Raw genomic sequence first — 14,475 nt, forward strand, 5'->3', positions numbered from 1 at the left:
GGTGTTACATCAATACTTTTGGCAAAGAAACAAAAACCCAGCCAACTGGTTTTACTAATTTTTCCAGGTATTCAGTTTAGGTTTGAAGCAAATTGATTCTCATAACCACAGTACAGGTATAATTGGTATCACAGATTTATCGAGGATTTTTAACATACAGCAAGTGTCTTGTGAGTATATGTATAATAGCTTTCTACAGGGGGAACTTCAATGTCAGCCAAAGAAATAATCTCTCACAAAGGAAAAAAAATAGATTGGACAATTCAGCCTAAGTACCTTTAGGGTTTCCATGACAACGACAATTAGCACCATTTAACAAGAAAACAATGGATTTGTCAGTTCAGAATAGTAGTCAAATAAATGTCTTCTAATTTATTACTACCATTAGTAATACAAAGAGATAATTGAATATGGTACTGCGACTGCTCCCGCACATGCTTTGCAGGATTTCTGATGTGGTGGGGCGATCACATCATTAGCATAAACAATATTGATCGTGTGGGCTGTGGGGGACTAAGACAGATGCCCTCCAGAAATCCCATCTGAACACTTACCACCATCCCAAATCAATTACCCTTTACAATGTAAATAAGAACTGACACGTTCTTCGTTCCAAAATGCCCAAAAGACAGAAGGGATTCCCCTTCTCTACCTCCAATTTTGGCTGGGCAGCTCACTCCAAATTACAGAGGTGAATGAAAGGCAAATCAGCAAGCCAGAGCTGTCACTATTTCATGATTAGAGCCATAAAAACTTTCTGATCACCTTTTTTTCTTGACTTTGCTTTTGAGATGTGAAAATATGACCATATCAATTCTCCAGCATATAAACCTGTCTGTGATTACTGCCTGCCTTTGACTGAGTCAGCACGGAGTTAGGCTATGAAGTAATGGGGCATGACAGCCTCTGCCTTTCCCATCCACCAGTGAATGCTTTGTTGCAATGCCCTCAGCCGCTGGCAAATTTTGTACATCAGCCTTATTTATTTGTTACTGTTATTTGAGGTTCATAGCAAGTCACAAGTTAATTTGTTCCAAAAATATTCCTCTGGAAAAAAAATTTTTTTTCTTCCCCATATACACAGGGCAGGGAAGACAAAAGTACTTAAAAGTTTTGGTAATAACAATAGTTACCTGGTAATAATTACCCAAGAGCACTTTGCAAGCATTTTCTCATCTAATTGTCATAACAACCTTATGAAGAAAGTATTATTATTTTCCTCATTTTATAGCTCAAGAAACCTAACCCCAGGAAAGTAACAGCCACAAATCACCCAGCCCAGCCAGTGGCTAAATCCCAAATAAATGTGAGGGTTTAAATCCTAACAGCATGGCCCAGGACTGGTTCAGTAATAATTATGCTACTCCAGTTGCTGAGGTCTAAAACTGCTAGGATTCTCCAGACCAAATAGATACTGTTAATGGAATGTATTCATACAAACTAATGTGTCTGCAGCATGTCTACCTGGCATTTCTTTTTGGAAGAGTTATTTGCCCTGAGAGGCAGAACAATGCAATGGAAAGAATGGAACCCAGGGACCCAGGTTTAAATCCCAGCCCTGCAACACATCTGCTGGATAAACTTGAACAAGCTTCTGGGCCTTTCCGAATTCAAGTGTCCCTAACTGTAATATGCACGCTGCAGAGCTATGGGGAATACAAGAAGTGGTATACGTTAAATGCTTTACAGGTAAGGGGCACTCTGAGAGTGGAGTCCATAATTATTTTGAGCTTCTTAAAATCAGAGCTCCTTCAGATCCATCTTTGACCCCAGTTCCACCAGTTGCTCCAACAACAAAAGGTTTTCTAGCAAAATCCAAGTGGATTGTCTGCATGCTCTGAATCCTCCTAGTGGAGCCGATCAAGGGCGTTCCTTTCACTTTTAAATGAGGAAAATCTTATCCAGACACTTTTAGACACAGTGTTATCAGGTAAGTTTTCTAATCCCAGAGAGCCTGTCATTTTCTAATGAGGAAATTTGAGAGTCATGAAAAAGTCAACTTATATGAAACAGGATGATTTGAAGAGGAAATTAAATAATGTCTGAGTCATGACTGCTGGATTGTGCTTGGCCTGGAGTGCAGAGGATGTAGAAAGGGCCATATACAGTGCACAGAGCATAACTAAATGAGCTAAAGCAGGGCCACTGGCAGCGCTTGCTTAACTCTAAGGAAACAGGAGGGTTCTTTTTTTTTTTTTGCGGTTCGCGGGCCTCTCACTATTGTGACCTCTCCCGTTGCGGAGCACAGGCTCCAGACGCGCAGGCCCAGCAGCCATGGTTCACGGGCCCAGCCGCTCCGCGGCATGTGGGATCTTCCCGGACCAGGGCACGAACCCGTGTCCCCTGCATCGGCAGGCGGACTCCCAACCACTGCGCCACCAGGGAAGCCCCAGGAGGGCTCTTTTGATCCTAATATACTCAAATAGATCCTGAAGAGGCCCTGGAAACAGCAGAGTGTTCTGAAATATTTAAAGGACGCTACTGAGATTCACAGTCCTCAAATTAGACCTGCGGCTGTTTCCTGCACTTCAGTCTAACCTTCCTTTCCATGCCTGTGATGATTCTTCTGGAAATTAAGGTTCTGGTTCATTTAAAAATCTATTTACAATAAAGAGGTCCACAGGGAAAAGCAACAAATAACATACAAGGGAATCCCCATAAGGTTAACAGCTGATCTTTCAGCAGAAACTCTGCAAGCCAGAAGGGAGTGGCAGGATATATTTAAAGTTATGAAAGGGAAAAATCTACAACCAAGATTAATCTACCCAGCAAGGATCTCATTCAGATTCGACAGAGAAATTAAACCTTTACAGACAAGCAAAAGCTAAGAGAATTCAGCACCACCAAGCCAGCTTTACAACAAATGCTAAAGGAACTTCTCTAGGCAGGAAACACAAGAGAAGGAAAAGGACCTACAAAAACAAACCCAAAACAATTAAGAAAATGGTAATAGGAACATACATATCAATAATTAGCTTAAAAGTAAAGGGATTAAATGCTCCAACCAAAAGACACAGACTGGCTGAATGGATACAAAAACAAGACCTGTATATATGCTGTCTACAAGAGACCTACTTCAGACCTAGGGACACATACAGACTGAAAGTGAGGGGATGGAAAAAGATATTCCATGCAAATGGAAATCAAAAGAAAGCTGGGGTAGCAATTCTCATATCAGACAAAATAGACTTTAAAATAAAGAATGTTAGAAGAGACAAGGAAGGACACTACATAATGATCAAGGGATCAATCCAATAAGAAGATATAACAACTGTAAATATTTATGCACCCAATATAGGAGCACCTCAATACATAAGACAAATGCTAATAGCCATAAAAGGGGAAATTGACAGTAACACAATAATAGTAGGGGACTTTAACACCCCACTTTCACCAATGGACAGATCATCCAAAATGAAAGTAAATAAGGAAACACAAGCTTTAAATGACAAATTAAACAAGATGGACTTAATTGATATTTATAGGACATTCCATCCAAAAACAACAGAATACACTTTCTTCTTAAGTGCTCATGGAACATTCTTCAGGATAGATCATATCTTGGGTCACAAATCAAGCCTTGGTAAATTTAAGAAAATTGAAATTGTATCAGGTATCGTTTCCAAACACAACACTATGAGACTACATATCAATTACAGGAAAAAAACTGTAAAAAATACAAACACATGGAGGTTAAACAATACACTGCTAAATAACCAAGAGATCACTGAAGATATAAAAGAGGAAATAAAAAAATACCTAGAAACAAAAGACAATGAAAACACGATGGCCCAAAACCAATGGGATGTAGCAAAAGCAGTTCTAAGAGGGAAGTTTATAGCAATACAATCCAACGTTAAGAAACAAGAAAAATCTCAAATAAACAACCTAACTGTATACCTAAAGCAATTAGAGAAAAAAGAACAAAAAACCCTCAAAGTTCACAGAAGGAAAGAAATCATAGAGATCAGATCAGAAGTAAATGAAAAAGAAATGAAGGGCACAATAGCAAAGATCAATAAAACTAAAAGCTGGTTCTTTGAGAATATAAACAAAATTGATAAACCACTAGCCAGACTCATCAAGAAAAAAAGAGAAAGGACTCAAATCAACAGAATTAGAAATGAAAAAGAAGTAACAACTGACACTGCAGAAATACAAAGGATCATGAGAGATTACTACAAGCAACTATATGCAATAAAATGGACAACCTGGAAGAAATGGACAAATTCTTAGAAAAGCACAACCTTCTAAGACTGAACCAGGAAGAAACAGAAAATATGAACAGACCAATCAATCACAAGCACTGAAATTGAAACTGTGATTAGAAATCTTCCAACAAACAAAAGACCAGGACCAGATGGCGTCACAGGTGAATTCTATCAAACATTTAGAGAAGAACTAACACCCATTCTTCTCAAACTCTTCCAAAATATAGCAGAGGGAGGAAGACTCCCAAACTCATTCTACGAGGCCACCATCACCCTGATACCAAAACCAGACAAAGATACCACAAAGAAAGAAAACTACAGGCCAATATCCCTGATGAACATAGATGCAAAAATCCTCAACAAAATACTAGCAAACAGAATCCAACAGCACATTAAAAGGATCATACACCATGATCAAGTGGGGTTTATCCCAGGAATGCAAGGATTCTTCAATATACGCAAATCAATCAATGTGATAATCCTTATTAACAAACTGAAGAATAAAAACCATAAGATCAGGCTTCCCTGGTGGCGCAGTGATTGAGAGCCCACCTGCTGATGCAGGGGACACGGGTACGTGCCCCAGTCCAGGAAGATCCCAAATGCCGTGGAGCGGCTGGGCCCATGAGCCATGGCCGCTGAGCCTGTGCGTCCAGAGCCTGTGCTCCGCAACAGAAGAGGCCACAACAGTGAGAGGTCTGCATATTGCAAAAACAAACAAACAAACAAACAAACAAAACCATATGATCATCTCAGTAGGTGCAGAAAAAGCTTTTGACAAAATTCAGCACCCATTTATGATAAAAACCATCCAGAAAGTAGGCATAGATAGTAGGCATTACCTCAACATAATAAAGGCCATATATGACAAACATACAGCCAACATCATTCTCAATGGTGAAAAACAGAAACCATTTCCTCTAAAATCAGGAAAAAGACAAGGTTGCCCACTCTCAGTAAAACTGTCACTGTTTGCAGATGACATGGTACTATACATAGAGGATCCTAAGGATGCTACCAGAAAACTACTAGAGCTAATCAATGAATTTGGTAAAGTAGCAGGACACAAAATTAATGCACAGAAATCTCTTGCATTCCTATACACTAGTGATGAAAAATCTGAAAGAGAAATGAAGGAAACACTCCCATTTACCATTGCAACAAAAAGAATAAAATACCTAGGAATAAACCTACCTAAGGAGACAAAAGACCTGTATGCAGAAAACTATAAGACACTGATGAAAGAAATTAAAGAGGGTACAAACAGGTGGAGAGATAGACCATGCTCTTGCACTGGAGGAATCAACATTGTGAAAATGACTATACTACCCAAAGCAATCTACAAATTCATTGCAATTCCTGTCAAACTATCAATGGCATTTTTCACAGAACTACAACAAAGAATTTCACACTTTGTATGGAAACACAAGACTCTGAATAGCCAAAGCAATCTTGAGAAAGAAAAATGGAGCTGGAAGAATCAGGCTCCCTGACTTCAGACTATACTACAAACCTACAGTAATCAAGACAGTATGGTACTGGCACAAAAACAGAAATATACATCAGTGGAACAGGATAGAAAGTCCAGAGATAAACACACGCACATATGATCACCTTATCTTTGATAAAGGAGGCAAGAATATACAATGGAGAAAAGACAGCCTCTTCAATAAGTGGTGCTGGGAAAACTGGACAGCTACATGTAAAAGAATGAAATTAGAACACTCCCTAACACCATACACAAAAATAAACTCAAAATGGATTAAAGACCTAAATGTAAGGCCAGACACTATAAAGCTCTTAGAGGAAAACATAGGCACAACACCCTATGACATAAATCACAGCAAAATCCCTTTTGACCCACCTCCTAGAGAAATGGAAATAAAAACAAAAATAAACAAATGGGACTAATGAAACTTAAAAGCTTTTGCACAGCAAAGGAAACCATAAACAAGACGAAAAGAAAACCCTTAGAATGGGAGAAAATATTTGCAAATGAAGCAACTGACCAAGGATTAATGTCCAAAATATACAAGTAGCTCATGCAGGTCAATATTAGAAAAACATACCACCAGTCCAAAAATGGGCAGAAGACTTAAATAGACATTACTCCAAAGAAGATATACAGATTGCCAACAAACACATGAAAGGATGCTCAACGTCACTAATCATTAGAGAAATGCAAATCAAAACTACAATGAAGTATTACCTCACACCTCAGAATGGCCATCATCAAAAAATCTACAAACAATAAATGCTGGAGAGGGTGTGGAGAAAAGGGAACCCTCTTGCACTGCTGGTGGGAATGTAAAGTGATACAGCCACTATGGAGAACAGTATGGAGGTTCCTTAAAAGCCTAAAAATAGAATTACCATATGACCCAGCAATCACACTACTGGACATATTCCCTGAGAAACCATAATTCAAAAAGTCACGTACCACAAGGTTCATTGCAGCACTATTTACAATAGCCAGGACATGGAAGCAATCTAAGTGTCCATCGACAGATGAATGGATAAAGAAGATGTGGCACATATATACAATGGAATATTACTCAGCCATAAAACGAAACAAAATTGAGTTATTTCTAGTGAGGTGGATGGACCTAGAGTCTGTCCTACAGAGTGAAGCAGGTCAGAAAGAGAAAAACAAATACTGTATGCTAACACATATATATGGACTCTAAAAAAAAAAAATGGTTCTGAAGAACCTAGGGGCAGGACAGGAATAAAGATGCAGACATAGAAAATGGACTTGAGGACTTGAGGGGGATGGGTAAGCTGGGATGAAGTGAGAGAGTGGCATGGACATATATATACTACCAAATGTAAAATAGATAGCTAGTGGGAAGCAGCCACATAGCACAGGGAGATCAGCTGGGTTCTCTGTGACCACCTAGCAGGGTGGGATAGGGAGGGTAGGAGGTAGATGCAAGAGGGAGGAGATATGAGGATATATGTATACATATAGCTGATTCACTTTGTTATACAGCAGAAACTAACACAACATTGTAAAGCAATTATACTACAATAAAGATGTTAAAAAAAAGAGGCCCACAGAAGCCTGGCCTCTCCTGCCTTGTACATAGAGTTACCTGCATAGGACCACACCTGTGTTCTGTGAAATGAGGCATCTGACAGGGAAACTGCTTTGGCCTGTGATCATGTTTTATGACTCAAGGACTGTACAGGGGAAATGTGGACCTCTACGTGTCTTGCAAATCGATTCACATTGCCAGCACCTCAAAATGGGAGCATGTGTCCACAATCTTTCCCTTCTTTTCAGAGTTTTAAACTTTTAGGACCTTGAAATTTTACAGATTAATGTCTCAAAGTCCCCTGTACTCACTTGGGAATTATATCTTTAATTTTGCAAAAATTTCAATTTAACAACTTTGACTGTTGGTGTTAAATTATGTCAGTAACCTTGTAGGTGAGGAAAGTAATATAAGCAAAAAATGCATTGGGCAAGTGGTATTAAAAACTTTTGCATGCACGCACACACACACACATGCATACACACATGCATGCCACATACATATATACATATATACACATACACATACATATACATATAAATGCAGTTGCTCCCTGTAAATGGCCTTGCTGAAATCATCGTTGGTATTATCAGCCAAACCTCCATAGATACTATGAGGCAATATTCTGCATTATCACATTTCATCTAGTCAAAATCCAGATGGTTGTCAATGAAGAATGCTTTCCCCACTAGGCAAAGTCTGACTTTGTGTGATCCAGGCCTTTTTGAAACATCTGCTTCTGTCACCAAAGGACGAGAATGATTTTTGTCTAGTGAGTTTTGAGTTGAATAATATACAAGCAGGAAGACCAATGATTGCTGTATTTTCTTCCTATTTTTAAGCATATTTTAAAATATTATTCTTTCAATTCTGCATCTTAAGGAAAAAAGTTTTGGAATTATGCCTTTAAATTTGTAGCAGGTGGCTGGGAAGGAGCTCCAGAGGGTCACATGTGCCCTCAGCAGGATGGAAATAGGAGACACCTGCAACTCAGCATCTTTGGCAAGCGAGCATTTTTCTTACAATTTTTTAGCCTAAATTAAGCTCTCTCATTTAGAGATAGTTATTCTCTCTAAATTTTAAAATCAATCATTATAATTTTAGTCATTGTTTTCTTTATTTAATCATACTAAATAATAGTGATATAATATTTGTGAAAGTAGACAATAAAACTTGAGTCTCTCCTCCCAACAATGATTGGGAAACTAACCTGAGTGATTGAAAATTAGAGTCTAGGAAGCTGAAAGAAAAAGAAAACAAAACCTTGGCATGGACATGAGGAAAGCTATGGAAATCTACTCCCATGGAAGCCAGCATTTCCATTTTCTCTCTTCAGTGCTAGCTGATATACTAATTAGTGAATATATTTATTTTATTGTATAATAATAAATATAGCATAGAGAGCATGTTTTCAGATTAAGTAAACTTTATGGTCTCTGCCCTGAACAAGGTTAGCATTTAACTGGAATTTATATATATATATGTATATATATTCATATAGAATTAATATTATATAGAATTAATATTATATATAATATATAGAATAGAATTAATGTAGGATTGCCATTCTTTATATATATATATGTATACACAGACACACACACACATGTATATACACACATATATATGTATATAAAGTATCCAGAAAAGGGGGGAAGTATGTATTGGCATTTTAAAAACCTCTTCATTTTAGTTCTTGAATTCTCTGTTGGCAACATCATAATTCCTGCAGTAGCAACTATGACAGCCAAACAAAGGATTAAAGCTGTTTGTGGAAAAGCAGCAGCAGTTGAATTCATAAGCAAGAGAAATTCAATATACTTGTAAATGTCCCTCACAATAGAAAATGAGATAAAACATCGAGAAACAGAACTATTTATTTCTCTCATATTAGTTGAATTCTAAAAGTAGTGAAGCCTTTTTATCTGGCACTTTCAAGATGGTATCTTGGATTTCGACCACGTACAAAACAATTCTTTGTAGTATTTATTTTTGGTATCTTATAAAAAAATATTAAAATAAATTTAAAATAAAATTTTACCATTGGAAAAAAATTATTCCACTCTCTTAACATACTATTTTCATTTTTGTTTGCTCTTGCCAACAAATTGCCAATGTGTCAATTTACCTTGCCAACAGACACATGTGTGTGTAAGGTGCCCATTTCTAAATTAGTTTGGAGTATATGGGGGGCCAAGTGGAGGAAGGACGTACAGAGTAGGAGGTACATAAAAGAATAATAGGGGGTGTTCGTTAAATGTTGGTTGAATGAATGAATAGATAATTGGACTTTTTCAATACTGAACTCCTTCCTTGGAAGGAAAAGTAGCCTAGAATAAAGCATTTGTCTAGCACAATTAGTGGTTCCATTTTCTTCCAAAGCTTGGCTCAATAACAGAGCAAGTATTGGCTCCTTTTTAGCTTGAAAGCAGAAATAAGATGCTCTTTTCAATATGATTTTTTATTATAATTGACCATGAACTGCCTATATACCACTATCATAAGAAAAATACACTTAATCATCATTTCCAATCTTTAACTAAATCCATTTCTAAGGCAATTACCTGTCTACTATTAATTGGCCATCTGTTTCCCCAGTAATTACATGAGCATATCACTTAGCAACAGGATGCACTTCTTTTTCATATTTCCATAGAACAACATGGTTATGGCTTTCAAGCAAGAAAACAATGAAGTCTTCTGTTATTACAAATAAATACATAGTCACATTCTCTGTGCACATCTGTGTGAATGGGTGTGGCTGTGTGCTCCTTTCACTCCTGGTTGCTGTAGTAAACAGGGGGAAAAGGATACTTGCCTTCCCTGGATGTCTCATAACAACAGCAGTGGCTATAGTAACTACCAGAGACTTACTGTTTGCCAGACACTGCAACTTGCTAAAACTTTACATACATTATTTCACTCAAGCCTTACAACAATCTGATGAGCTTGGTATTTTTATACTTAACTGGGTAGTTTTATCCCATTTATAGATAAATAAATTGAGGCTTAAAAAGATTAATTTCCCTAAGGTCATAGAGTAAGTGACAGAACTGGAATTCTAAACCAGAATTATCCACTCAAAAGCCCATGTTCTTAACCACTGTGTCCTTCAAGCTGATCACAAAATTAGTTCATTTACTACTTGAGCAGCTTGGTGCGTTCAGAACAGCTTCATATGGATTAATAATGAAGAAGAGATTTAATAGTGTCTCTGGCTTCCTCCTTTAGACTCCTTCAGATGCTCCTTATTCTCCCACCAGTACATGGCTCAGTGCTTTGGGCTCAGTTTAAGCTCTGTGGGTACTGTTCTGGAAACCCCCAGATTCTAGTATAGATAGCAAAGGTCCTTGTCCAGGGAGTTTTATCCCCTTTCCAGAGAGTGTCTTGGGAAAATAATTAGTCATTAAGTTTCTGTACATTAATTTGACATTTTCACTTGCCTGCTTTATGCTAGACAGCTTCACTTGAGTGACCCACAAACACTTCAGACTCAAAATCCAAAACTAAACTCAATTCTATTTCTTTCTGACCCTTTCTACAACCCCAAACTGTCCTTAGTCCAGTGTCCCCTGCTTCTGTGAATGGCACTGTCAGATGAGGGTTTGCTCAACAGAACCTAATGAGTGCAATTCATCTACGACTCCTCTACCTCGTCCGCTCACATGTCCAATCAATTACCAAGCCAGTTACCACTCCTGTCTTTCCACTTATTTCCATCCCCAGGCCACTAATAAGTCTTGCTTTAGTTATTACAAAATTCCCCTACTGATATTCCTGCACCTAGTCTTGGCCTAGGCTATCTGGTCAGTCACTATCTGTAGTGCAGATCCACTGCACTACAACTGGATCTTTATAAAATTACAAGTCTGATATTTTTAGTCTCCTAATAAATAGTATATAATTCCACATTGTCCTTAGAATGAACTTCCAACTCCTTTCTCATGTTCACATAGCCCTTCATACCCGGTTTCTGCATCACTCTCCATGCTCTCCTCTGGAGATGAATGAGTTCCCACCATTCCAGCCACACTGATTCACTTCTGCATCCTGAATATATCCTCCTCCTTCCAGGCCATTGCACTGGCTGTTCCTCAAGCCTAACCTGAGGAACACCAACTACTAATCCTTTCTAGCTCACTAACTCTGACCCATTGCAAAACTCAGTGCTGAAATTACTTCCTCCAGAAAGCCCTCCTTAATACCCAAGGTCAGAACAGATGTCCTTCCCAGGAGCCCTCATAACAGCTTTGACTTTCCCCATCATTGAGTTAGTTACACTGTTTTGCAGTCATTCATTCTCTTGTCACATTCCCACTATCACTGCAGTATCTCTAGGACCTAGGACACATCCTAGGTCCTACACTCCTACACAATGGAGTAGATGGAAACTCCATTTCTTGAGTAACTAATCGGCTAAATAAATACTAATGATAAGAAATTGGGGACTGAAAACCAGTATAGTTGGACTTGGACATTTTTTTCTCGGTTTCATATCATTAACTCTTTTGTTCCCTTTCTTCATCTTGACTAGATCATATGAGCAAGAATTTTCAAGTAGCTCTTTGATCTGGCAATGAGGAGAGGTAGTAATAGAAAGTGTTAGGTGGGTTCTAGGAAAGAAAAACATTAATCAATTCTAGCAATGTATACCCCAAAATACCTGCTTATCAGCTGTCAATATCTAGGTAGTTAAGAAAAAGATTGTAAGTGATAGATATAGAAAGCTGCTGATGCAAATTTCTATACAGAAACTCTTGACTTCTATGTGTAAACTACCAGCAGGATGTTCTCCCATGTCAGCTTTGCATTGGCAAGGGGGACTGTGGGGTGAAAGAGCTCTCTCACTCATCAGTTGTCTGACCTTAGGTAATTCATTTCAACCAAGGCATTTAGGCCTCAACCTCCTCATCTATAAAATGGGTGATTGAACTATCCTACCTCAAATTGGACTCTACGAGGTCTGCTTCTGTCAGTTTCTTTAAAACCCTTCTCTGTAAGTGCCTTGAGCTTTCACGGCCTATTGTTTTTATAACTGCTATTCTCCTTTACCTGGAACACCCTTTTTTAGACTCCTTCTTGTAAGGTAGCTCCTAGTCTGCCCAAGGACTCAACTCAAGTGCAAGTCCTCCAGGAAGTCTTCTTTGATCCTTCTATCAGGGATCAAGTCCAAGTTTCCTCAGCTCCATTTGTCATGGAGCACTGACAACATCATCACACTCTTCTATACTATTGATTTACCTTCATGAGTCTCTGAGTTGGCTTCAAGGCTAATGTGAATAATAAAAATAATGATGAGCATTGATGAATGCTTACTATGTTCCAAGTACTCTGCCAAACTCTTTCCATGCATTTAATCATCACTATAGCCCTATTAATCCCTACTTTATACATAAGCAAGCCAAGGTTCAGAGAGAGTAACTTCTAAATAAGCGACAAAAACTAAGCTTAAAACATCATCCATCCTATTTCAGAGTCCAAATTCTTAACTGTTATGCTGTATTAACTCTTGAGAGCAAAATCTGTCCTATTGATCCGTGTACCTCCCATACATGCCCAACACACAGTAGGAGTTAAGTGTTAGGGAGTTGAGTAGGCAGATGAATAAATAAACAAGTGAATTAATGAAAATGGCAAAGAATCAATAATAAAATATTAATAATAATAGCAATAATAAATAATAAGATAATATCAAACATGTTGATAACAAAATTTGAGAAATCTTATATAGGTATCATTGCCATGGTTTCTGGTCTATAATTCTTATCTACTTGTTGAAAGGTGACTAAATGTTTACTACATTTTTATGATGAAAACTCTAAGACCTCTCTCCTTCTCCTAAGTGAGCTAAAGTGCTCAGCATAGGACCCAACATACAGTATGTGCCAATCAAATCTTACTTTTACTGAGCAAATGCCCTAAATGGTCTTTCCGGTGAGATGCCAAGTCTCAACCAAAGGGGTACCACGCATGCAATTTCCAAGTCCTCAAGGATACTCTTGCTTTAGGTACATTTCCAAGATCCTGGCTCAAAAGAGGAGCCATCACAGGGAGATAACCATCACAGCATTTGCCTTCAGGCTGAAGACAGATAAACCTAAGTTAAGGAAGCATGCTTTGTTTTGTATTTTTTCCAATCCCTAAGTTTTTCAACTCCAGGAAAAAAGGAGACAGAGCAGGAAGAGGAGAAAGAGGAATAAGGGGAGGAATAGAAAGGAGAGGAAGAGAAGGAGGTGGATAAAGAGGAAAAGGAGATAAAGAGGAGGAATAGGAAGAGGAGGAGAAAGAGCAAGATAACAGGAGGAAGAAGACTTGGAGGAAGATAAGAAAGAGGAGAGGAGAAAAAGGAGCAGATGCAGGTGAAAGAGAAGGCAAGCTTCTCCCCACATTACAGCTTTCTTGACTTTAGAAGTGCTATGGACTGTGGGAGAAGCCCTAGCCTGAGAGCAGGAGGACAGGGACCAGCTTGGCCTCTTATTGCCTCAGGGACCCCACGAGTGGTGTCTTTGTAAAGATAAAATCAGAGACTTAGACTAAAACTTTCTAAAATTTCTTCCAGGTCTACAATATTAATGATTCTACAGAAAACCCTGCTTTCAGTTATTTTAAATCATGCCCGAAGAATGGACATTATACTTTCGATGTCTTTCAGGTAATATGAGAAAAAGCTATGAGTATTATCAGGTTACAATGGTGTTTCTTGATAATATTATCATTGGTATCAGTAGACTCAATAAAGCAGACTGCTCTCCCTAATGCAGGTGGTCCTCAACAGTCAGTTGAAGGCCTGAATAGAAAAAAAGGGGCAGATCTTCCCCAGTGAAAGGGAACTCCTCCTGACTGACTCTTGAGCTGAGACATTAGTCTTTTCCTGCCTTTGGACTCAAACAGAAACATAGGCTTTTCTTGGGTTTCAAGCACACTGGCTTTTGGACTGGATCTTATGTTATCAGCTCTCCTGCTTCTCAACCCTTTGGACTTGGATTGGAACTATATCATTGGCTCTCCTGGGCCCCCAGCTTGCTTACTGCAGATTTTGGGACTTCTCAGCCTCCATAACCGCCTGAATCAATTCCTTATAAAATTTCTCTCTCTCTCTCTCTCTCTCTCTCTTTCGATAGATAGATAGACAGATAAAGTTCTATTAGTTCTGTTTCTGGAGAACCCTGACTAAACACAGATCATTACAGAAGAGAGATCAGCAAGGCCTGATAATTTCCCTCTTT

The sequence above is a fragment of the Hyperoodon ampullatus genome (genome assembly GCF_949752795.1).
Source record: "Hyperoodon ampullatus genome assembly, chromosome: 16".
In the NCBI taxonomy this organism is placed as follows: domain Eukaryota; kingdom Metazoa; phylum Chordata; class Mammalia; order Artiodactyla; family Ziphiidae; genus Hyperoodon; species Hyperoodon ampullatus.